This window comes from Petaurus breviceps, unplaced genomic scaffold (assembly GCF_028583685.1).
Source record: "Petaurus breviceps papuanus isolate PSGF00001 unplaced genomic scaffold, PetGlider_PUasm1.0 90667, whole genome shotgun sequence".
Classification (NCBI taxonomy): Eukaryota; Metazoa; Chordata; class Mammalia; order Diprotodontia; family Petauridae; genus Petaurus; species Petaurus breviceps.
Window position 1 is genome coordinate 9,610,124 of NW_027187302.1, and position 27,216 is coordinate 9,637,339.

Consider the following 27,216-nt stretch of genomic DNA (forward strand, 5'->3'; position numbering starts at 1 on the left):
TTAATATTTTAGTCAGCAAGCTTTGAAAAAAAGGATATTTGTTAAGGTGGTACAAAGAGCACAACTGATACAAGTATCCCCCCAAAATCTGTGACGTACTCTTGTAACAAGTACATTTAGAGCCTAGGGGGATGTAGGCTCCAGGTGATAGAGCACATGTGGCAAAGATGTAATTCATAACTCCTGAAAGTAGCTAGAAGTACTTTTATCCCATTCTTGGGTTGCTCATGAAGTTCTCCTTAGGTGTGATGTAGTCTCTTTGCTGGGCTCCATGTAGAGACATAAATTTAATCTGTTTTTTTTTCCTCTGCAAACCTCCAATTTATTTTATTTTTTTCTTTTTTCATTTTTCAAATGCTTTATTAACTTCTGATTTACATCATTCATTTCCACCAGATTTTGAGTTACAAATTTTCTCCCTATTTTTCCCCTGCACACTGCCCCAAAATAGCAATCCCACAGGATATCCCCTCCTCCAATCTGCTCTTTCCTATATACCCCTTTTGACTTTTCCAGTGGATCTCTATGCCCCAGTGCCTGTATATCTTATTTCCCAATTACATGTAAAATAGTATTAATAATAGTATATATATATATATATATACATATTTAAATATATGATTTTAAAACTTTGAATTCCAGATTCATTCCCTTCCTCCCTTGTCACCCACCCTTACTGGGACGATAAGAAGTTCAGTATAGATTGTACATATGTGACTAATGCAAAACAATAACACAGTAGATATATTGTAAAAGACTGACTATATTTCTCTCCCTCCTATCCCACTTCCCACTTGTTCTATTCTCTACTTTGATCCCATCCCTTTTCAAAAGTGGGTGCTTCCAACTTCCCTCCCCCCCCCAGCCTGCCCTTCCTTCCATCATCACACCTCTCATCCCCTTCCCCCCCTACTCTCCTGGAGAGTGAGATACACTATTTAGTGTATATTTCATTCCCTCCTCAAGCCAAATTCAATGGGAATAAGGTTGACCCATTCCCTTTTGCCTTCCTATTCTTCCCCTCCATTGTAACCATTTTCCCTTGTCTCTTCTATATGAGATAGTCTACCCCATTCTGTCTCTCCCCATCTCCTCTCATTATATTCCTCTCTCACCTCTTAATTTCACCTTTTAAGTATCATTCCTTCCTGTTAAATTGGTCCTGTGCCCTCTATCTATGTATAACTGTAAACATGTAAACACACATTCACATATGTATTCATATGCCCATATACCCTCATATATAGACACACACGTGTGTATATATATATATATATATATATATATATATATATATATATATATGTATATGTATACCCTTCAACTACTGAGAAAAGTTTCATAAGTTACAATTATTATTTTTCCATGTAGGAATGTTAATAGTTCAACTTTGATAAGTTCCTCATGATTTCTTTTCCCTGTTTACCTTCTCATGCATCTCTTGCTTCTTATATCTGAATGTCAATTTTTCTATTCAACTCTGGTTTTATCAGCAAGAATTCTTGAAAGTCCTCTATTCCACTGAATGACCATATTTTCCCCTGAAACATGATATTCAGTTTTGCTGGGTAGGTGGCTCTTGGTTTTAATCCCAGCTGCTTTGACCTCCGGAATATCATATTCCAAGCCCTTCTATCCCTCAGGGTAGAAGTTGCCAGATCCTGGGTTATACTGATTTTGTTTTCACAATAGTCAAATTGTTTCTTCCTGGCTGCTTGTAATATTCTCTCCTTAATCTGGGAATTCAGGAACCTGGCTATAATATTCCTAGGAGTTTTCTTTTTGGGATCTTTTTCAGGGGGTGATCAGTGGATTCTTTCAACCTCTATTTTGCCCTCTGGTTCTAAAACATCAGGGCAGTTTTCTGTGAGAACTTCCTGGAGGATGATTTCTAGGTTCTTACTTTGATCATGGCTTTCAGGTAGTCCAATAATTTTTAAATTATCTCTTCTGGATCTATTTTACAGGTCAGTGGTTTTTCCCATGAGAGATTTCACATTGCCTTCTATTCTTTCATTTATTTGATTCTGTTTAACAGCCTCTTGATTTCTCATAAAGTCATTAGCTTCCATTTGCTCCAATCTAATTCTGAAGCAATGATTCTCCTCAGTGAGCTTTTGAGATTCTTTTTCCATCTGGCAAATTTGGCTTTTTAAGGCATTCTTTTCCTCATTGCCTTTTTGAGCCTGTTTTGCTATTTGAGTTAGTCTATTTTTTAAGGTGTGATTTTCCTCAGTCAGGCTGTTGACTCCCATTTCGTAATTTTCTTGCATTGTTCTCATTTCTCTTCCCGATTTTTCCTCCACTTCTCTTATCTGCTTCTTAAGGTCCTCTATGGCCTGTAACCAGCTTGTATTTTCCTTTGAAGCTTTTGGAGCAGGAGTTCTGACTTTACCATCTTCCTCCCGTTCCATGCTTTGATCCTTTTTGTCCCCAAAATAGGAGTCTATGTTGGAATCTTCAGTCTGCTTTGTTTCCTTTGCCTGGTCATGTCGCCCCTCAGTCACTTGACCCCTGGGCTTTTTGCCAAAGCAGGACTCTGCCACCAGACAGGGGAGCTTTTGTCCCAAATACTGGGGTTTTCTCAGCTGCTGGAGGTATTAGTTGGGTGCCTTCTCTGAGATCTCCACATGCTCTGGCAAACTGGACACACACCCCAGGACCTCCACCCTAGACTGCAATCCAGATCCAAGCAGGTTAATGCAAGAGTGATTACCCCTCACACTGGTGCTTGGTCCCCCTACACTCTGCAGGCCAGGAGCTGAGCTGCCACCTGGTCTGGCTAGCTGTGCTGGCATCTCAGCAGCTTCTCACCCTGGGGGCAAAAGCCTTGCACTCCTACTTATGGGGTCCCAAAGTTCAGACTGCACTGACTTCTCACTTTGTCCTTTGCATCTATGTGTTGATAAATCTGGAAACGGCCACAGCTGCTGATCTGGAGTCCCTCTGGCCGGAGGCTGGTCATGCCCGCCCTGGGGCTAAAGCTTCGGTGTGGGGCTGGGCTCAGCTCCCAGAGCACTGTGCTGGCCGATTCCTGCCAGCCTGCTGGGTTGTCCTCAGTGGGAGGTTAGCTTCTCTGTGTCATTTTATGGGTTCTACAGCTCCAAAGTTTGTTTAGAGTCCCCTTTTACATGGGTTGGGGAAGGTGGAAGCCAGAGCAGTGGGGAGGTCCTCCTTCTACTCCGCCATCTTGGCTCTGCCTCCAATTTAATCTGTTTTTGGTACCTGAAAATGCAGACATTACTTCCAGCTGATCTGGAGATGCTGATTAAGGACCCTGATGGGAAGATATCTGACATCCTCTCGACAATTGGAAAGGTTTTCTTCCAGTCAAAGGAGAAAGGAAGAGAAGAGGAGGTTTATGACCTGTCCAGAAAAATCAGCTAACTATAACTATCAGTTATAGTATTATCATACTATAACTGATAGTATGTTATTTATTATGCTGTGGTCAAACAAGTTAATCATTTGGTGGTCTGTCCTTTGATTATGACCCTCTCTTTGTTTAACTAGGCTGCTCCAAATACAGTAGATGCACAATCTATCAGTAGGTTGAACTTGAAGCATTTTTAGGTTGCTAGGGCCTGTCAGAGTTATGTCATAGCTCTTGACAACTCAGGGTCACCTTTGGCTGATGATGCCTTACTGGAATAAGGTTTTAGGAAAGGACTACAACATATGTAACCTTTGGTATTGTTCATTTTCTTCATGGTACTTTCCTTCCTTTCCCTTTCTGCAATCTTGTGGAGTTTGACTTTTCTCCTCTATTGACAGGGGACTAAGTAAGAGAAGGGAATGTAGTTACTCCCACCTTCCAACTAGAAATGGAAATTTGTGATCTCTTGTCTGCTAGATTTGACTTTCTGGAGATTGACAAATGACCTACCTTAATCTCCTTTCTATGTAATAGATTCATGTAGCACACAGTGGCAGAAAAATCCAATTTCTGTCACTATTTGTGCTATTTTGGTCAAGTTATTTAACCTCTATAAATCTCAATTTCCTCAGTTGTAAAATGAGAGGGTTGGCTTATATGTTTTCTCAAGGTCACTTCCATTAGTCAGTCAAGTCTGTCAATCAGTCAGTCTGTCAATAAGCCTTTGTCAAGAGCTTACTATGAGCCAGGCACTATGCTAAATGCTGAGGAAACAAAGAAAGGCAAAAACACGGTCCTTGCCCTCAAGAAATCCTTGTTCTAATGGATGAGGGAATATGTAAATAGTTGTACATAAAGATTTATACTAATTCTATGATCATATTATGTCTATTTAAACCAGTTTTCCCAAAGTCGAAGTCCTTTGGAATCTGAAATTGTATTTTTAAATGGGACCAAATCTTCTTTTGAACAATATTAAATATTTTAAATGTATTACAACGTACATCTTACCACCCCAATTATATCTAACAGTACTAATTCTCCATGGTGGCACATTCATAAATCCCAAATGAATGGATTATTTAGAAATCTGTGAGCACATTCTCTAAACATCCTAAAACTGCTATCTTGGCAAGATAGTGGTATCTTAGAAAGAACTGTGGGAATGATGTCATCTCAGTAGACAGTGATCGGCTAAGGCATGGTCTTCTTTGATTTATGTCCTTGAAATTGGCACTAGTTCTGCTTTACATAAGAAGTTGAGCCATCATATTATATGACCTAATCCTGGATCTTGACCAGAGTTGGTAAATCTCTGATATCTTTTTACTGACTGACACAATCATTTGTCAGTTAACCATACCCTGCCTTATATCCTCAAACCCTGAGAAATACAAGTCATTTGAGGATCTCCAGGGGAAAAAAAAGGCTTCAAATTCTGGATTTTTTACTCTAAGAAGATAAGGATGACTAGAAATTAGTTTTACTTTTCTAATCCCTTTAATTCAAGACCAAAAGGAAGGATGTTTTTTCACACTGTCCAGAAACATTCATCCCATGTAGCATTTTTATTTACTAAGTAACTGCTCGGTTTAACTAAACCAATTTGGAACACAAGAGACTCCCTTGGGATCTGGGACACAGGATTTTAAAATTGAATTTTTACAAGGGTTTTTCCCCATTTATTTAGCAATAGAAGAAATAAAACAAAGGATGAAAGGGAAACAAAGAGCTTTGGGGGTGAAAGCAAAGGGAATTCAAAGTTAATTTTTTATAGCCCTAGGAAAGGAATCCTGTTGGTAGTACAAAGGCTGTTTTGTATGAATCAGGCCTGTGTTTGGGTGATAGCTGGGAGATAAATATAATGTGGAACTTGGCACAAATGAATAGAAGCAGACATGGCTTCTGGAATCACATCTCTTTTAGTTCCATTGTGCTGATACAATAGAGTAGTTTAAAAGACCAGGATAAATGTGACCCAGACATTTTTCTATCTTAGGTTCTACAAGTGGCAATTTGAACTAAATTGTGCTAAACAAGCTGAAAAATCTACAGAAATGGCTGTGTGATATTCTATCCTTATACTTAAAGTAGAATACAGTACACTATCAGGTAGATGAGTCCCATAATTAAAATTCATTTCAGGTTTTATTTAGGAAATATGGAATCATTTAATATGTATTGGAAATGGAAGGAGTAGAAGTGGGGCTGGAAATGAACATTTCAGCATGAGTTAGTTGGGGAAGATTTGGTCAAAAGTGAGTAAAAAGTAAAGGAAAAATGATTGGTCTAATTAGTGTCTTTCATTCAGCATTTATTCCAGCCCTGAATGATTCTTTTTCCCCTGGCAAAGACAGACCATAAGGAAAGGAGGGGCAGTATGGCATAGGAGAGAGTGAATTAACCTTAGAGTCACAACGTACTGGGTTCAAGTCCTGACTCTGTTGTATTCAAGTTTTCCAACATGACCCTGGACACAGTGACATACTCTCAGTGCCCTAGGCAACTAAGATTATAAACTGTAGAATACTTGCTGGTTTGTATTGAGAGAGGTTTCCTCCCTGAATATTCCTAATACCATTGAAAATAGACTCAAAATAAGCAACAGCCAGAAAGGAATGACCAATATGAGAGATTTAGAAAGGACTAGGATGAACTGCTATAAAATGAAGCTGGCAGATACAGGAGAGTAATATACACAGTGACCCCAATTATGCAAATGAAAATCTTGAAAGGCAGCTCTATAGACCAATCTTGGCCGTGGTAAACAGACAATGAAACATACCCACATCTCTTTGACAGAGGTTCAGGACTACGGGTACAGACTGATTATCAGAGTTGGTCACTTTGTCTTTTTTTCTTAACTGTCTTTCTTTGTAGGAAGGGATGGTTCAATGCAGTGTAGACATGTTGGGGATGGAGTGGGAAGGAGGGAGGCATATCCAGAAAGGATTGTGATGTAAAAAAACAAAAGGGATCAATCAAGGGTTAAAAAAGTCAAGAATGACAACTTCTTAAAAGCAAACATTCATTCTTTTAGTATTTTCTCTTTTACCTTTATAGATATGATATTGTAATGATATACTCATTTGACTTAATCCTCCAATTTCCAAAACTGTAATTTCTCTTATATGATTTGTTTAATCTAGAAAATCCAATAAGCAATTTAAAAATAGAGATATAAAGACTCATTACATTATAGGGACCTGGTAGAAAAGTCAATAAACAATCGACTTCTGAGCCTTCTGAGATATGATGTTTAAAAATGTTGTAATTTGAAAGGGAAAAAAAAACCTCATTGGAAATTAAATCAGTTTAATTCTGGTCTGCACATGTAGTATGGGGATGAAATGTGGTAGTTGGATCATTATTGTCTCAACTCCCACCTTTGAGAATAGGAACTTGTGATCATCTCTCAAAATGACCAAAGGGAAGAGAGTGTTCTTTAGGCCTATAGATATTTCTGTTAGGTTGAGTCCTGGAGAGTTTGTGAAACTAAAATCACAGAATTGTGGATCTAGAAAGGACTTTAGAGATCATCTATTCCAATTTCCTTGTATTACAAGTGAGGGAACTGAATCTGGGAGAGGAGAAGCAGCAGAGGGTTTGATGGCTCTTCCAATGCAAATCTCTGAAGGATTGTAACACTCAGTGAACACTGAATTATGGTCTAAACTTGAAACTGAATCTAGAAAGCAAAGCAATATGAAACAGAAACTTAAGAACCCCATCTCTATTGGTAGCTTTTCTATGGTGTTTTTATTTTGACATGGGACATGCTGCAAATGTATTCCCTTAAAGATGTACATTACTGGGTTGTTGTTTTTTTTCATTTGACACCTAAATGCCTATTTCTTATCCCCAGTGTAGCTTTTAATTTTGTGCTGATAGTGAGTAATCTAAGTCATGGTTTTGGTTCATGACACATACGTCAACTGCAAATTTATCTTGTAGTTGACAAAGCTTAACATAAGCTTTGTCTAATATTCTTCCATTACCTAATGAATGGAAAAATAAACCTACATACTAATTCTATCTGGGTCTATCAACATTAACTTAAATACCTCTTGCTGCCAAACCATCTTCAATACAGTTGCATGGCTTCCCCCCATACATTTTTTACTTCAATTTTTGGCTGCTTAAATGATTGAATGACTTATGCTGTATCTGTGCATCTCTTGGGCTTTTTTTCTCAAGTCAGATTTGATTTTAGAAAAAACTGAGGGTACCTTTTGATATTGCATATTAATGATATACAAAAAATATTTATGATTCCTTAGAGAGGTTATTTTGTGTATGGCTGGTAAGGTGTTATATAGAATATTATGAATTTACCTCTGTCAAAAATGACCTCTTTGGAGCACCCCTTCTATCTTGGAGCACATGATGACCACGGGACTGACTCATGCCTGACTCTGGGGGAGGTGGTGGTGGAACAGTTACCAAAGGGAGAGACTGAGAAAATTTCTAGTTGCTGACCAGATCTGGTATTAAATATTGAGATTTTCCCACATTTAGGGCAAGAGAAATTCCCTCACTCACCAGTCTTTAGAGTCAACTCTCAAATATTGATCAAGCATCTAGCTGCCTATATTGCTTTTCAAATGTTTGGGGTACATTACCCCTCACAAAGGGCTGAGGACTTCCAGCATTTTACCTAATCCATAGGTATCAGGGTAGATCCACCCTATTTTTCTTACCCCCTACTCTTTCCTTTGGAATCTCATATCTAGGCTGGTAAACCAGATCTATTCTAGTACTATGTTGTGTGTTGAATGAAGTTCCTCATTGTTGATATAGCAGTGAGTCATGGTGTGACTTTTGTTGTGTGGTGATACAAAGTTCCACCTGTCTTTTTCAGCAGTTAGGATAGGAGTCTTTATTCCAATTTAAGGGCACAGTACCATCTGACCTCATAAGCCCTTCCAATGAGGTAATCATTCTATCAGCAAGTAAGTACATGCATGTTTTTTCTTTTCTTTTTTTTTTTGGAGGGGGCAATTGGGGTTAAGTGACTTACCCAAAGTCACATGGCTAGTAATTCTGTCAAGTGTCTGAGGTCGGATTTGAACTCAGGTCCTCCTGATTCCAGAGCCAGTGCTGTATTCACTGCACCACCTAGCCACCCCATACATGCATGCTTTTGAAAAGAAAAAAGAAAAGAGCTATCAGTGGCTATATGAAAACATGCTCTGAATCACTAATAAATACAAATGAAAACAACTCTGAATTCTACTGCATACTCTATAGTTATGCAAAGTTGGCAAAAATGGATTAGAGGTTGGAGGAACTATGAGAGCACTGATGTTTATTGGTGGAGCTGATATTGGCTCCAATTGTTTTGGAAAACAATTTAGAACCATGTAAGAAAAGTTAATAAACTTTTCATACTTTTGACCCAATGATCTCACTACTGAACCTATATTACATATAATTTTAGAATATCAAAAAGAAAAAGGCCCAAATATTCATAACAGAACTCATGTGTGTGCAAGTTTGTCTCTGTGTGTTAAAGAAAAGGAAGCAAAGTAGGTGCCTATCAACTAATAAATGGCTAAACAAAGAAGTGGCATATAAATGTAATGAAATATTACCATGTAGCAAGAAGTATTGACGATGAGAAATTCAAAAAGCATGGTAAGATTTATATGAACTGATACAGAGTGAAATAAACAGAACAAGAAAAATAAAAATGACAATAATAAAGCAAATGAAAAGATTATGAAAAGGAAGTACCATTTTGAGTTACTGGAAAACTAATAATAGTCTCAAAGAACAGATGACAAAACATATTTCCCTCCTCTCAGCAAAGAGGCAGGGAACAACGAGGGCATGATGCTTCTTAGATCTCATGATCTTACATGATCACTGGTTGTTTTTACTACACGTTTTTCTTCCTTACATGGAAGGGCTCAATTCTGGATGTGGTTTATGGTGATGGGATAGATCTAGAACTACATGAAATCTAGATACAAAAGGTATTGATAACTACTTTAAAAAAATATAAACAAATAAAAGTAGGATGCTGTATGTAATTATATCTGTATGGAACAGAACTTTGAAAAGTGTCTTTCTAATATTATCAATTAGATATTAATTGAGACAACTAGGTAGCACAGCAGATAGGGCACTGGACCTGGAGGGGAGTGAGGAAGACCTGAGATCACTGAAGCCTCAGACACTTCCTGACTGTATGACCAAGGTCACACGGCTAGTTTTTGTGTTAAGTGTCTGAGGCCGGATTTGAACTCAGGTTCTCCTGACTCCAGGGTCAGTACTCTATTCACTGCGCCTGGCTGCCCCAACTCCATCCTATCTTTACATCTCTATATATTCATATTATTCCCCTTTACCCATTCTATATTCCAGGTAAATTAGACTACTACCTATCCTTCTATCTCATCCCACTCATTCCTGTTTCTGTGTCTTTGTGGAGACCACAGACTTCCTCCCCACATCTCTTACCCCACACCCCAGTCACCTTCTTTGCCAGGAATAGAAGCCCTTCACATGCCCACCTGACAAAATCCTTCTCTTCTTTCAGGACCCAGTTCAGTTGCCACCTTTTCCACAAAGCCAATGTTATTCTGTGAAACCAACACAAGATTTTTCTTCTGTCAGATAATTTGAAATTTTTTTTGTTCTGTCATGTATTACCTTTGTGATCCTTTGTCATCAATTTTTTTCTCTCCTGGGCATCAGTTTCTTCAACTGTAAGATATCTGTAGTGCTGCAGTGGTTGCATTCGACTAGATGACCTCTAAATTTCCTTCCCGCTTTAAATAATATCTTGTTTCCAAGCCTTCTTGACTGCCTTCCTGTATCTTAGCACTAATTCCTCTCTCCCCTAGTCTCTTATCACTTTGATAATCCTCTAATGGACTTTTCATATTCTAACTTATGTTATGGAGAACTAATCTCAATGTTAGAAAATCCTGGGTTCCAGTTCTACTGTCTATGTGACACTCACTACTAAACTCAGCATTGCAGATAATTCTCTCTAAGATTATAAATTGTAGCTCAGGTGCTGATCTCACCTAGTAAAGGAAGTTTCCTTGTTGGGAGTTCCCTACCAATGAAATCACAGGTCTTTTAAAAACAAATTCATTATAGTTTTTGTGTATGCCTAGACTGTAAATTCTCTAAGCGTCAGGGGTGGGGCATTTTTTCATCTCTGTAACCTCAGCACTTGACTGGGTACACACAGTAGGTTCTTTATCAATGCTTGTTGAAATGTGAAGTTTGACATGTCATCTCTGTCCTCACCAGTTAAATGTCCTCACAGTGACTGCGTAAGTGGTATCTGCATTTAGCAAATATCAAGCTTTTCTACTCTCTGTCAGTGATAAAGCTTTGGAAATAACTGAAGCAGAAAGCATGTCCAGTTTGGGGATTCATAGGAGAAATTCACCAGAAAACCATTTTCTCCCCTGTTTCTTTTTGTCCTAATAATTTGTAGTAAGAGATTTAACATGATATTAAAATTCTTTTGTAATTTCATTATCCTGGAAGTGATTTTACATTCTGCAGAAGTTCCCCTGTTGAAGTACAGTGCAGTGTACAAAATAATTCTTGTTTTAATACATCTCTATGGCTCTCTGAGGAGCTTCAGCACCGCTGAGTTCATCATTAGCTTCTATATTATTCAGGTCTCTGAGTCTTTAATTCAAAATGAAAATTAAACAATATCCATTTTACCCGAGCTTCTCATGGAGAAATCAGTTAAAAACAACACCATACAAGCCCATAGTTTTCAATTAGAAAAGCACTCACTCACACCCTGTCTATGGGCAAAGGGTCCTAATTATTTTAGGGCCCAAACTAGAGAGCCAGTATTCCTGCAAATAGAAGATTTTCAGCCCCTAAGCGCCCATCTCAAATACCCAGCCATTAGTGCTGATGGGCACTAGTTAAAAGCTTATGAAACTGTTAGGCATAATACCGGAAATCAAATCCAAATGAAATCCAGCCCCAGTGAGTTATTCTGGAAACTGGAGGAGCAGTTTAGATTTGTACATAAATTTAAGAATGAGGATCTTAACTAGAAGAAATTATAGCATTTTTGGAATATTTAGATTAGGCCCTTCTCGTAAACCAATTATTATTAAAGTACACAGCTCAATGGGGGGCAGCAAAGGATTTGGGCAAGCAAACCAAGCTGTCCAGATGCTGGTTTCAGAGTTTATGGATCCCACGAAGCCTGAGAGGATTCATAAAACCCTGACATGAACATGGGAGATGTTAAACTAGATTTTACTTCCCCTCTCCACGCTCTCCTTCCCCTTCCCCCATTTAGTTTTGCTTCTTGTTTTTTTTTTTTTTGTTGTTGTTGTTCACTAGATTTCAATGGATTTAAAGTGAAAAATCGCTCCAAGCTCTTGGAACCTAACCTTTCTCCCCACTGCCTGCACCTCCCTCCCCCCACTCCAGCCCTCAAGCCCTTGCTGAGTCTCACACTTTCCCTTTCAGCTCAAACTGGGGGACTGTGGCTGCTGCCTTTTTGAAGCCTTTGAAGTGCCCACATCGCAGGCTTGAAGCTATAGTGAAAGCCCACATTGCTGGGTTTTAAGCAGGCTTCGCTTAGTGTGTGCCATCACCTTCTAGGCCGGGAGAGGTGGATTGAAAGCATGATTTAAGAGAGGGTGGTGGAAGACATCCCTAACCCCCTGCTGGTTAGTCTCTTCAAATAGACTTCAGTTTCAGCCTTAGCCATATCAAAGCCAGCTCTCCTGGGGGCTGCAGCTAAGGTGAAAGGAGGCTTGGAAGTAACTGATAGCTATTCACTACCTTAGTTAGGACTCTGATGAAGCCAGAAGGAAGGCGCCAGTTTATGATGTTTTAGAGTTCTGTTTTAGGTCCATTCAGATTGATTCTTTTGAGTTATAGAACCCAGGGATTTTTAAGCAGAGGCAAAAAAAGTAATACTTCTAAATGTGTATCTAAATGACTGGTGTGCAGCAATCCTCTTCATAGCACATTTTCTGATGCTATCTATATGTTCAGACTGCTATATCGTTTGGCTATGCACTCAGTATCTTTTAGAGTTGGTGACTTCCCTTCTATTCTGTACTCACGTGGGGGCAATTCTATTTGCATAAAGCAAAGCAGAGACTTATTATAAGCTCATAAAGACTTGTCACTGTTTGAGGACCTTTTTAATGAACCCTTTCCTAAAATCCCCAAATGCTAATGCCTTCTATTTCCTGGATCTTATTGTATTTATTTTGAATATATCCATATGTGAACATATAGCCTTTCCCTTGAAATGTAAGGTCCTTCAAGTCACGGATTGTTTCATTTGTGACTTTGTATCCTCTCTGAACATAGCACCTGGTGCTTGACAAATACTGTTTGGTTGATGGTAGCAATAAATAATTTACTTTTCCTAAGTGAGTAACCACACTTTTAGAGCACCAAAGCTAAAAAAAATTGACCCTAATATCTCCAGACTTCAGTTTCCCCATCTGTAAAATGGGAAGAGAAATCCTAAGGAGTTTCCTGAGGCACACTCCATAGGACTGGAGCAGGTGCACAGAGTGCTTGGGTCAGAAGGGATATTCGAACCCAGATCTTCCTCTCTACACATCCAAAACATTAGTCACTATTCTTAGATGCATCTAAAACTGGAGAGTAGTCTTTCAAACCCCATGCTAACCATGGAAGGCACAGAAATGGGGGAACACACAGAAATATAGATGAGGGGAACCCTAACTTAAAATTGTATTCTTTTAAAGAAAGTAGTTGAGAGAATGCCTGGAGACTAGTTTCAGCTGCTGGGGGGAGAAGGGCAGCAAATTACAGTGCAATCTGAATTTGCCATGTGGGACAGATAAAGCTATCCATCAGGCTGCATTTGGCCCATGGGCCGAGAGCCTGACAACCATGTGCTGAAGGATTTATTGGTCTTGTTCAGGATTTCATAAACCTCCCTCTTGGTTTCTTTTCTCCAAGTTCAGCTCCTTGTTCATGCTATATTTGAGCTTGCTAAGCCTATTGGTTATGGTGGTCAGAGTTTCAATTCTTTCCTTTGTGAAGGGGAGAACGCTACACTTTTTGTATATTTGAATACTTCACTGCCTCAAACAAGTCCTTCACAATACAGATGTCATGCTTGCCTGCCGAACTATTCCAAGGGGAGGCAAAGGGAAAGTACACTATCTGTCTGCTGATCTTCCGTCTTGCTCCTGGAGTTGGATGAGATGCATACAGCTCCTTTCTGACAATTTCTGGGACCTCCTGCTCCATCTTTAATTAGAGGACATTGTTGGTTTTTTTTTTTTTTTTTTTTTTTTTTTTTTTTTTTTTTTTTTTTTTTTGCTTATTGAGCTTGCCCTTCAAAATAGATGACTACAGGCTTGCAGTCATGATGACAGGTATTGATAGTTTGCTCTCCAACTTCTCAAGTGCTTTATAGAAATTATTTTTTAAGGTTCACAGCAATCCATTTTACAAATGAGGAAACTCAGAGTGTCAGTAACCCACTTCTGGGACAACAGAGCTAAATATATTATTTAGATATCTCCAACTTTCAGCTTCTTCCATCTGTAAAATGGGTTAGAAAAGTCCTAAGGTTTTGCCCGAGGCAGTGGTGTCAAAATGATATAGAAATGGGGTCACTAAACCATAATAAGAATCCTTGTGAATGGCTGCATATTGAATTAGGAAATCATGTGTTAATATTATTTATGTTCTATTGTATTTTAATTTATTTTGCCAAACATTTTCAAATTACATTTTAATCTGATTAGTGCTGAAGACATCTCTGGCCTGAGGCACATAGAGATTTAAATGCTTTGTCCAGTTGTGTGGCTAGCAAGTGTTAGAGGTAGGATTTGAACCCAGGCTTTTCTTCATTCATTCAATGAGCAATGATACCTATTTTCTGGGGGTAATGTACTAAGCACTGAAGATACAAAGAAAAAAATTGAAATAGCCTCTGCCCTCAAGGAAATTACAGTTTAAAGGGTAGATACCAGATGGAAGGTAAGAAGGAATAAGCATTTTTTAAGCACTCACTATCTTCTAGGCTATGTGCTAGGTATTGCATAAAAATGATCTCCTTTGAGTCTCATGTCAACTCTGAGAGGTAGGTGCTATTGTTATCTCCATTTTATAGCTGAGAAAATGGAGGCAAACAGGAGTTAAGTGACTTGCCCAAGCTTCCATAGCTATTAAATATTTGAGGCTGAATTTGAACTCAGGTCTTGCTGAGTTCAGGTTTAGTACTTTATCTACCATCTGCCAACCTGAGCTAGCCTCCTCTGGATGGGGGGTGGGGTGGGGCAGGGAGAGGTAGATAATAGCACAGATAAGTGCCAGGTAATTTCAGAGATGCTACTAGGCCTCAAATACAAGAACTGAGTCTTGAAGTTAGAAATTTTATAAATTGGAGGTGAGAAGGGAGCACATTCTAGGAATGGTGACGACCAGTAGAAAGGAACAGAGACTGAAGAAGGAATATTCAATAGAGGGAATAGCAAGTAAGCTATATTAGCTGGAACATGGAATATACTCAAGAGAGTAGCATCTTTTAAATAAACTGGGCAGGGTAGGCTAGAGCCAGATTAGGTAGAGACTTAAATGCCTAACAGAAGAGTTTGCCTTTTATCTTGGAGGAAATAAGGAACCACTATCCCTCCCTGGGATCTTCTGGTTTAGCAGTCTATGCCTGAGATCCTGCCTTCTAACAAATAGTAACCATGAAATTCAAGCATCTACCATCAATGTTCAAGTGTCCCATGGAACAGACAACTGGATCTGGACCACTGTGCTGTGGCAGTCTTGTTTTTCAATGTTCTAGGCATTTCTTGCCTCAAGGAAACATCACAACTTTGAACTTAGAAAGCAAATAAAGAAGGAGGTTATTTGCATTACAAAAAGATTCTTTGCCTTAGGAAAGGATTCACCACAACATTTCTTTTGATATTTAACTACACCAGTGTATTCAAAACATGATTCAAATTACAAAAAAAAAAATCTGGTCATACACAGATGTACTTCTGGAATATATTGACTATGTCAACTAAGGGGCACCTGTAATAATAGCTCCTATTTCCGTAATGCTTGAAGGTTTACAAAGTGTTAGCCTTACAATAATGCTGTTGGGGAGGACATATAAGGCTTATTATCTCAATTTTACATATGAAGAAACTGAGGCTCTAACAGGTTTAGTCACCCAAGGACATACTGATAGTAAATGACAGAGCTGGAGTTCTAAAACCAGGGCTAAAACCAGTTTTCCATGATGCTTTTTCCTTAGAAATTGTTTGACTCGAATTCTTAGAATGATTTTGAGAAACTATTTATAAAGATGCATTGTTTTAAAATGATAAATTTCCCCAATCCTATGTTAAAAACTTTCCCTGAAAGTTGCATGGAAAATGTGACTAGAGAGTAAAATAAAATGCTTTAATTTAGATTTTGTTCTTTGTAAGACTTTCTTCCTTCCATCATGTTAGGATTTGCACCAGTAAAGAGAGAAATACCAACAATGTAACATGTATTTCATTGATATAGTTATGGAGAAAGGCAGTGTGATGTGGCATGTTCTACTGAAGTGGAAAGAGGGCCCCATTTGGACTGAAAAGCACTGAGTTCAAATCCTTGTTCTGTCACTTTTGTGAAGCTAAACAAGTAACAATCTCTGGGAGCTTCACTTTCTTCTATGAAAAGAGAGGCTTGCATTTTCTAAGTTTTCCAGGTCCCACTCAACATGAAATCTGTGAAATAGGTTTTATTTAACAAAAATGTCGAGAAGCCCGTTATGCTGGAAGGTCCATTACTAATTTCACTAAAACTAGTTTTAGGCAGATTTCGTCTGTAATTTGTGGGTATGACAAATCTCTTCCTTTCGTGGTAAAGGTAGACATGCTAATATTACTCTTCTATGCTGCTACTATTCTTAGAAAGCAAAGGGAGATATCTAAGACCACTTAATTAAAATTTCAGTGACCAGTGAGATAACTGGGAAATCATGCTGCCTTTGAAAGTTCTGAAGCATATTGCTTTGTACTTCTATTTCAACCCCCTACTGAAATTTATAGAACTAAGCACTCAGAAAACAACTTTCATCCCCCCTGCCCTCCAAAAAGTAGCAAATATTAAAGTCCTATTCAGGGGGCTTGGGTATAAAGCAATCTAGCTGATCTTACGCTGCAGCTCCTATTTTTTTTAGTGAGAAAACTATTCACCATTTACCATCAGTTCCACTCAAGGCACAAAATTCAAGTGAACAAAATTCTATATCTATTTTTGATAATATTTCAGGTTCAGTTCAGTTGTTTTTCAGTTATGTCTGCCTCTTCATGACCCCATTTGGGATTTTCTTGGCAAATGTACTGGAATAGTTTGCCATTTCCTTTTCCAGCTCATTTTACAGATTGAGGAACCAAGGCAAACAAGATTAAATGACTGACCCAGCTCACATAGCTAGTAAGTGTCTGAGAGCAGATTTGAACTCTGGAAGATGAGTCTTCCTCATTCCAGGCCCAGAACTGTATCCATTATACCACCTAGGTCCCTCTTTTTAGCATGCCAATATTAAACACAATCTATTAATCAGTTAATATTTGATGTTTGACGTTCCTTTTCCTAACTGGGGATACGAAAAAAGAGACCATATCCTCAAGGAATTTATATTATGATGGGTGAGACAACATTTAAAGAAATAGGTACATAAAAATGTAAAGCATAGGGGCAAGGTAACATTAGAGATGAAGGCTTAGCTGACTGTAGGGATTAGAAAAACCTCCTAACAAAAGGTGGAGTTTGAGATGAACTTTGGAGAAAGTCAGGAATTCCAAGAGTCATAGGTGAAGAGGGAGAACATTCCAGTCATGGGAGCCAATCAGTGGAAATGCACTGAGTCTGAAGATGGAATATACCATCATCCTTTGGTGACCGTCTTCCCACATCCATTTTCAGTTTCTTCCTTTGTTGTCCGTGGTTTCAGGTCCTAGTGGATTCTACCTTTGACTAAGCAGCTTGTGAGATTTCTTCTGGGACTCAAGGATCTCCCAAATATGCATGGTCCTCTGGTGAGTGAAAGAAAGAAACAAACTCCGTCCTCTTCCCTTAACCCTACTTCTGTGCAGTTTCTTCTCAAGGTCTTTGCTGGGCATCTTCTACCAATAGTTTGGCTTGCCATCAGATTCACAGTTTTGAACTGGCTCAGTGTTTTATACAGAAGGCTAGAGATATTTCTGATTCTTTTAGTCACCCTCAAGATATTATTTGTCACATCATCTGTCTTTATCCAAATATCAAAACATTTTATCCCTCTCAAATCGATTAAGGACTTGTTCATACTTAGTTTACACTTTTGACTAACTGAGTCACTTGCAAAATATGCCAAAGAAAACAAAAAATGTAGGCTTAGAAAAAAAATCATGGACTTTATTTAATACCTTAAAAATGTGGAGGAAACATAAATAACTATTGGCTTTCATACCTAGTTTCCCATATACATAAAATTTTATGATAATCTATATATGCATATGCATAAAATTTTATGGTAATAATCTATATACACAATCTATACACACTAGACAATGAGGGCACAAGTAGGGAGAACAGTCAAGCTTTCAGAAGAAGTAGTAGGCAGCTAGGTGGTACAGTGGATAAAGCCCTAGGTTTGAACTCTTGAATAAAAGAGTTAAAATCTAGCCTCAGAAACACATTAGGTATGTGACTCTGGAAAAGTCACTTAAATGTTATTTGCCTCAGTTTCCTCAACTGTAAAATGGGTATAATAACATCAATTACTTCCCCATTGTTATGAGGATCAAATGAGTTAATATTCATACTATACCTAGCACATAGTACACTGTATAAATGCTTATTCTGTTTCCCTAGTCCGCAGCTGACCACCTGCTAATCATCATCCAACTGATTGAAAGATGTAGATAACATAAGATCCTACTGTACTAATTATGAACTATCAAAGAATATATTTGAATCAGTAGAGCAAAAAGTCATCTTAAAATCTCTTTCAACAAAGTATCTCTTAACCACATATCAAAAGTATTAAAGATCCCTTAAAAGGCGTGACAACAGATGTGATCTTTTTCTATTGCTCTCTGATCATAAATGACAAAGTATGAAACAAGGAGACGTATGCTAACCAAAGATCCTCATCACTGTCACAGAGTTCCAGAGCAGAATCTAAGTGATGAAGGGAGTCCTTATAGTATGTGAGATCTTCCAGAAGCTCCTATTTGTGGATCATATTATCACTCTTCAAAAGTGAAGGACGAACAACAACAACAATATTGGCTGCATCAAATAAAAAAGAGCCTGGCTTACGCATCCACATTTCCATAATGTGCTAGGTAGATGAAGGCAAAAAAGTTAAGTGAATGTCCATATTACGACATGCAATTATATGGACAACCTACAGATTTTGTCCATATAAATCAAGAATAGTATGAAAATGAACTATAAGTTAGGTTCAGAATTAAATAGGATAAAAAGACTGCATCAAGTTTGGGAAATTGTAAAACTCTATTAATTACTCCAAATATCTTGAAATAAAGGTTCATCTTTTTAATATAATATTTTACCAATGTTGCAGGACTACAATTATTGGAGTCAGGGTCTGCACTATGTTTTGTGAAGAATTGAAAAAGAGTATCACTCAGAGGACTATGGAAACACACATAGTGGGTTTGAAAAGAATGAAATATGTAACAAATTAGAAACTACAAAGATAAACTGGAGTAAAAGATACGATAAAAAAAATCTTTTATTGAAGAAAAAGATGATTTGGTAACACAGAAAGAGGGAGAAATAACTGATGAATATCATGTGCTTCAAATTTTCTTGAGATATCCTTAGGATAAACTGAGGAAAGTACCCATAAGTTGGGTGGTAAATTTATGGGAGGACAATGACAGTAATCAAATAAAATGATAGGTGAAAATGAATGGGTTTATAGCTCCATCATTGGATGGGGACTTTAAATCACTGAGGACACAGATCCATTTGAGTTTGGAGAAAGGTAGACAAGAAAAAGAAGAGCATCACAGAATCACACAACTGTCTAACCAGGAGGGATGTCAGGAGATATCTAAGTCAACCTGAAAACAAGAATCTTTATTATAACATACCTGGCTAGTTATCACTGATGAGTTAGTCTTGAATTAAATACCTTTAGTGAGGGTTAGTGGAAAGCTCAGTGCTCACCACTTTTCCTTTTGAAGAATCCTAACAGGAATTTTTTCCCCCTGATTTTAAATGAATATTTATCTCTTAGAAGCATCTTCCCCTTGCTCCTGGTTCTTCCCTAGTAATCCAAAAACAACTATTAGAATAACTTTTCCATGTGACAGTCCTTCAAATGCTTGGAGACAACTTTCATGTATCCCCTAGTCTCTTCTCTAGTCTAAAAGTATCCATTTCCTTCAACAGATTTGCATAGGACACAATCTCCAGCTTCTTTGCTGTCTTCGTTGCCTTCATCTGAATGATTTCCAGTTTTTTCCAATAATCCTAAACTAATTCTAAGAATGAAACACTGTAATATTGACCAGAATGCAGTATAAAGGAATGGTCACTTAATTTTAAGAAGCCATGTCTCTTTGAATGGCTGAGGAAGACAGCTATGATAATAATAGCTAATTTTATGTAATATCTACTATATAGTGGGCACAGTGCAAAGCATATTACAATCATTATCTCCTTTGATTCTTATGACAGTCTGGGGAGATAAGTGCTATTATATAAGTTCCATTTTACAAATGAGGAAACTGAGAGAAATAGAGGTTAAGTGACTTGCCCTGGATCATATAGCTGATAAGTATCTGAGGCTGGATTTTAACTTAGTTCCTCCAGGCCCAGCATTCTATCTACTGTACCACTTACATGCCTCTCATGAGATAAGAGATGACATGAGTTATAATAGAAAGAAGTGAGAACTTTGAAAGTTCTATTTTGTTCTTTACCCTGGACTTTGTTCAACAAACAGCAATGTAGAAAACTGTATAATTTCAAAAGCTAAGCTTTATATGATCCAGTATTGTGATGTTATCACTCAAAAAACTAATATAGTTTTAGACTGTATTTTTAGTAATGTACCATTCCTCTTGAAAGCAGTGATATTCCTGCTCTGCTAGACATTGTGTTTAGGGTGTTCTGGGATTTACTCGCTGAAAAATATTGAACTAGAGGATGTCAAAAAAAGTGTGACCAGGATGTTGAAATCATAAAATCATAGATCTCAAGCTGGAAGTGACCTCAGAGGTCATATAGTCCAACTTCTCATTTTGTAGACAAGTAAACTAAAGCCCAAGGAGGTAGAGTAATTTACCTAAGGTAACATAGGTAGTAAGTTTCAGAGGTCCTAGAAATATCTATGTTATGAAATATCTACATCTGAAAATATCATGTGAAAAATAGTTGCTTAAGGGGGGATGCTTCACTTTTGGAAGAAAAGACATGATGCCATGGGCCTGTTGCACTCTGGTATTTATCACTTTTTCTCACATAGCCATATTCAGGTATTTAATTAATGATGCTCTCTGATTTGTGGATTATTTTATTGTAATTGCATTTCATTTACTTAATTGTCAGAAATTTTTTTCCTTCTCACTCTTGACCCAAATAGGAAAAAAGAGTAAAAAGAAATCCCTTATAACTAATATGCATAGTCAAACAAATTTTCTTGTTATCCATGTCCAAAAATATTTTTAATCCTGCACCCTGAATCTACCACTTCTTTTTAAAATAGTTTTTAAATTATATTAAAAATAATTCTAACATTTGTATTTTTAAATTTTGAGTTCCACATTCTTTCCCTGCCTTCCTTTTCTTATTCCCCTTCATTGAGAAGGCAAGCAATTTGAAATAGGTTACACACATGAAGTCATGCAAAACAAATTTTCATATTAATCATTTTGTGAAATAAAATACAGAGGTTCAACTTTCTGGAAGCCATGATGGCAGAGTAAGCCATAACTCTCCCATATTTACCTCCAAACAGTGATAAAATAGTGCCCCCAAAGAAATCCTGAAACACCAGAACCAGCAAAAAGAGAGAATGAAAAGATGTTTTAGCCTGAGAAACTTGGAAGATTTGCAAGAAAAGTTTGTCTTAGTCAAAGGGGGAGGGCAATTCAGGGCAGGATGCACCCCAACAAGCCAGCAGCAGGCCCTACCTTAGCAAACCAGTGGGAAATACTGAACCCCAGGGCAGTGTAACAGGCAAACTATAACATTAGGATCCCCCTCCCCAAAAACATTCCTCAGAAAAACCAGGGGAACTGGTATATTCCAGCTCTGAGAACCACCATGTGCTTCAGCACAGCCCAGGGCAAACAAACATCCTCCAGTGTTCAGACCTTAACATGTTTTAGCACAGCCCCGGCAAATAGGCATTCTTCAGTGGCCAGACTTCCATGTGCTTCAGTGTAGCCATAGGGAAATGCAAAAACACCCTACTGGTCCTCAGCACATGCCAGATACTACCACTAGAACTCCCCCACTCATCACCAGGTAAACTGCCAGGGCCCTATAGCTTCTAGTAGCACCAGCTACTCCCATCCCTCCCGTTCATCACAGCACCAGACATGAGGGTCCTCTGTGGGCTTCAGGGCAACATCAGTGTGGCATCAGGTAAACAGTTAGGGCCTGTAGCCACTGGCACAAAAAGCTCAAGAGAGACTTCCTTCCACCCCAGGAATTTAAAGAGCTCAAATTTTTTAAAAAGGGAAAAGGCCAAAAAAAATAAAAAAATAAATAATCTGATGATAGAAAGCTATTATGGTGACAAGGAAGACTAAGACAAAAACTCAGAGGAGGACAACAATGTCAAAACACCTATGGGCAAAATCCCAAATAAAAATGGAAAGTGATCTCAGTCCTTGAAAGAAATCATGGAAGATCTGAAAAAGGAACTTAAAAATAATGTAAGAGATGTAGAAGAAAAACTGGGGGAAAGAATGGGAGGGATGCAAGAAAATTATCAAAAAAAGACTCAACAGCTTGGAAAACTGCTTAAAAAATAGCATTGACCAAATGGAAAAGGGGATACAAAAACACACTGAAGAAAACAACTCCTTAAAAAGTACAATTGGCTAAATGGAAAATAAGACACAAAAGCTAGAATTGGGCAAGTGGAAGTTAATGAGTCTATGAGACATCAAAACTCAGGCAACTTCAAAAGAATTAAAAAATTGATTAAAATGTAAAATATCTCATGGGGAAAACAACTGACCTGGAAAATAGATCCAAGAGAGACAATATCAGAATCACTGGATTACCCAAAAGCCATAATCTAAAGGAGGACCTGGACAGCATCTTTTAAGAAGTTATCAAGGAAAGTTGCCCTGTTTTCCTGGAATCAGAAAGCAAAATAGGCATTGAAAAAAATCCAGCAATCACCTCAAGAATGTGAACACAAAATAAAAGCCCCAAGGAACATTATAGTCAAATTTCAGAACTATCAGATCAAGGGAAAAATACTACAAGTGGCCAGAAAGAAAGAATTCACATATTGGAGAGTCATAATCAGGGTCACACAAGATTTGGAAACTTCAACATTAAAGGACTGGAGGTCATGTAACATGATATTTTGGAAGACAAAGGATCTAGAACTACAACCAAGAATCACTTACTTGGAAAAATTAAGCATACTACATCAAAGGAAAAAATAGGCATTTAATGAAATAGGACTTCTCCTATCATAAGGAGAAGACCAGAACTAAACCAAAAACATAGAGTCTACTATGCTTCAGCTGAAGTAAACAAACAAACAAACCAGGGGAGCAATCCTGATCTCAGACAAAGCAAAAGCAAAATTAGATTGAATTAAATGATATAAGGAAGGAAACTACATCATACTAAAAGGTACCATAGAGAGTAAAGTAATATCAATACTAAACATATATGTACCAAGTAGCAGAACATCCAAATTCTTAAAGGAGGAGTTAAGTGAGTTACAGGAAGAAATAGACAGCAAAATTATACCGGTAGAGGATCTCAATTTCCCCCTCTCAGAACTCAATAAATCCAACCCAAAAAGAAACAATAAAGAAACTAAGGAGGTAAATAGAATATTAGAAAAATTAGATGCAGCAGACCTTTGGAGAAAACTGAGTGGGAACAGAAAGGAATACTGCAAGGAATAGTCTGCCCATCAGATATATGGGGAGGGGAAAATTCCTAACCAAACAAGAGGGAGAGAGAGAGAGAGAGAGACAGAGAGAGAGAGAGAGAGAGAGAGAGAGAGAGAGAGAGAGAGAGAGACAGAGAGACAGAGACAGAGACACAGAGACAGAGAGAGAGACAGAGACAGAGAGAGAGACAGAGAGAGAGAGAATTGCAAAATGTAAAATAGATAATTTTGATTATATTATTTTTAAAAAGCTTTTGTACAAACAAAACCTATGCAACCAAAATTAGAAGGAAAACAGAAAACTGGAAAACAATCTTTACATCCAATTTCTCTGATAAAGGCCTCATTTCTCAAATATATAGAGAATTGAGTCAAACTTATAAGAATACAAGCCATTCCCAATTGATAAATGGTCAATTAACAGGTTATTTTTTGGTTGAAGAAACCAAAGCTATATATGGGCATATGAAGAATTGTGCTAAATCACTTTTGAATAGAGAGGTGTAAATTAAAACAGCTCTGAGATACCATCTCATACCTATCTGCATTGTTGGTGGAGTTGTGAACTGATCCAAAAATTCTGGATACAAACTTGGAACTATACCCAGAAAGCAACCAAACTGTGGATACCTTTTGATCCAGTAATACCACTACTAGGTTTGTGCTCCAAAGAGATCATAAAAAAAGACCTATTTGTGCAAAAATTATTTATAGCAACCCTTTCATGGTAGCAAAATATTAGAAATTGAGGGGATATACATTAATTGGGGAATGGCTGAACAAGCTGTGGTATATGAACATAATGGACTACTACCGTGTTTCTCTGATAATAAGACACTGTCTTATTAATATTTTTGGACAGAAAAACACCAGAGGGCTTATTTTCAGGGGAGGGCTTATTTTAATGAACATTGACAGCAATTTTAATAAACAGGTAAATGTGAACAAAAAAATGTACCTTTATTCAATAATGATCATGTCATCTTCTTCAACAACATCGTCATAAGTGTCCATACCATGAATTCTGTCCTGGATGTCTTGCGCCTCCATTTCCTTCAGAAGAAGTGGACCCAATCTGTCATGTCCAGCAATATAGCTCTCTTTAAATGAATATGTCTTGTCCAGGTAACCTGCTCATAGTGCCTTGGCGACACAGCTGTCAGTAATTTTATCCCATGACTTCTTCACCCAAGTCACGACTTCTTGAAGACAGGGCTTCACAAAGTTTCCAAGCTGATTTCTTTCCATTCTATTTTCAATGTAGTCATTGACTTCCATGCGCAAATGGTCCTTGAATGGCTTGTTTATTGCAATATCAAGGGTCTGGAGATAGGCAGTCATTCCTGCAGGAATCATTACTTGATCTATTCTTCTCTCTGCAAGGAAGTTCTTCATTTCTTTAGCGTGGTGAGTGCTGGCTGAATCCCAGACTATCAGACCTCTTTGGTTATCTCGCATAACAAGTGGCAACATTAAATCAACCCACTTTCTTATAATGGCTTGTGTACACCAGGCTTTTTCGGTTTCAAGAACGTAAATGCCAGATACAAGTTCAATCTTATCTTTCTTGCCCTTACTGATGATTAGAGGTGTGGCTTTCTTTCCATCCAAACGAATTGCCAAAACACAGGTGACCCGTGCACTTTCATAGCCAGTGGTGGGAATGTAGGTTGACATTGCACCCCTGTGATGAATTGTTGTTTGAGATCCTTGTCCCATAAACACTGCAGTTTCATCCATAGCAATCATATTGCAGGTTTGGTACTTGGAAATGTTGATCCTATCAATAAAGGACTTGAATGCAAGTGCACGTTTAATAACTTCAGCATCTTCCAGCTTAAACAGTGTTGTTGATCTTCTTAGGGACAGTTCATACCATTGAAGGAAACCGTCCAACCAGTGTTGTGATGCTTTGAATCCTTCTGAGACCATTTCAAACTCTGGTGCCATTGAAAGGGCAAATGCTTGAATATCAGCCCTATGCACAACCAAGGCCTTTGCTCTCCTGTCAGCAATCTATTCACCAATGAGGATCTCCAAGTCAGGATATAAGGGCTGCCGACCTGATCCAGACCTGTGCTTTTTCCCTTTTCCCTCATCCACCTGTTGATTGAGGTTATTATAATCTGCTCTCCATTTTCTGACCATTCAAAGATCCAAAAGTTTTTCTTTACAGAAAACTGCAAGATTCTTGCCATGTGACTCCTCTACAATTGCTTTCTTATACTTAACAGTATACAGTAGCTCTTCCTTTTTGTACTCATGTCTGGGGGTCAAAACAGACAGAATAATAAAATTATGACCATCAGTCCTTCTTTTCACTCCATCATGCCCCCTGCGTTCTTCTTTTTTCCTCCATCATGCCCTCTTTATCCTCCATCATGCCCCCTCACTCCCGCTTACATACCGGATTTTTATGTTGTCCTGCCTCAGCTCTCCTCCGCGGCACTGCTCTCAATGGCACCAGCAAGCAAATCACTGGGGAAGAACAGGATGACGCACTCACTGCTGCAGCTCTGATTGGATGCAGCTTGGAGCGCGGCGTGCGTTTCACCCGGGGAGGGGGGGACGGTGCATACAGAGGGTACCGTAATGTAGCGTGTAGCGCAGGGGATCACCTTCACTACAGTAGCAATCTCAATAGGCCTTATTTTTGGGGGAGGGCTTATTTTAGAGGAATCTTACACAGTAAGGGGAGGGCTTATTTTCGGGATAGGTCTTATTATCAGGGAAACACGGTATCATGCAATAAGAAATGATGAGCAGACAGAGTTCAGAAAAACCTAAAAAGACTTATATGAACTGATGATAGTGAAATGAGCAGAAGCAGGAAAACATTATATATAGAATCAGCAACATTCTGTCATGATCAACTATGGATGACTCAGTTCTTATAATGATGCAAGACAAGTATAAAAGACTCATGAAGGAAAATACTATCTACATTGAGATGAAGAATGGATGGACTCAAGGAAGCATACATTTTTTACTTTATTATATTTTGTCTTTATTTTTTCCTTTTGATCTGTCTCTTCTTTCACAACTGTGATAGATAGAGAAATGTGTTTTACATGATAGCACATGTATAACCTATATCAAATTGCCTACTTTGGGGAAGAGGGGAGAGGAATGAGGGAAGGAGAGAAGAGAATTTGAAACTCAAAATCTTGTAAAAATGAATGCTAAAAATTGTCTTGAAATGTAATTTGGGGAAAATACCATTAAAAAAAAAAGAAAGCAAAGACCAATTTAAAAAAACCAAGAAAAATAAAGTTTAAAAGTATGCTTCAATCTGCATTCAGACTCATGCAGTTCTTTCTCTGGGCGTGGATAGCATTTTACATAATGAATCATTTGGAATTGTCTTGGATTGTTGTATAACTCAGAATAGCTAAGTCATTTGCGGTTAGTTGTCATTTAATATTGCTGTTACCATGTACACTGTTCTCTTGGTTATGTTCACTTCATTTTGCATTAGTTTGTCTGAAAGCATCCTGCTCATTATTTATTATAGCACACTAAGATCAGACACCACGACTTGTCCAGTCATTCCCCAATTGATCGGTATTCATTCAGGTTCAATTCTTTTCCATCACAAAAAGAACTGCTATAAATATTTTTTTTACACATAGGTAGTTTTCCTTTTTTAAAAAATTCTCCTTGGCATACAGACCTAGTAGTGGTATTGTAATTATAGGGTATGCACAGATTTATAACACTTTGGACATAG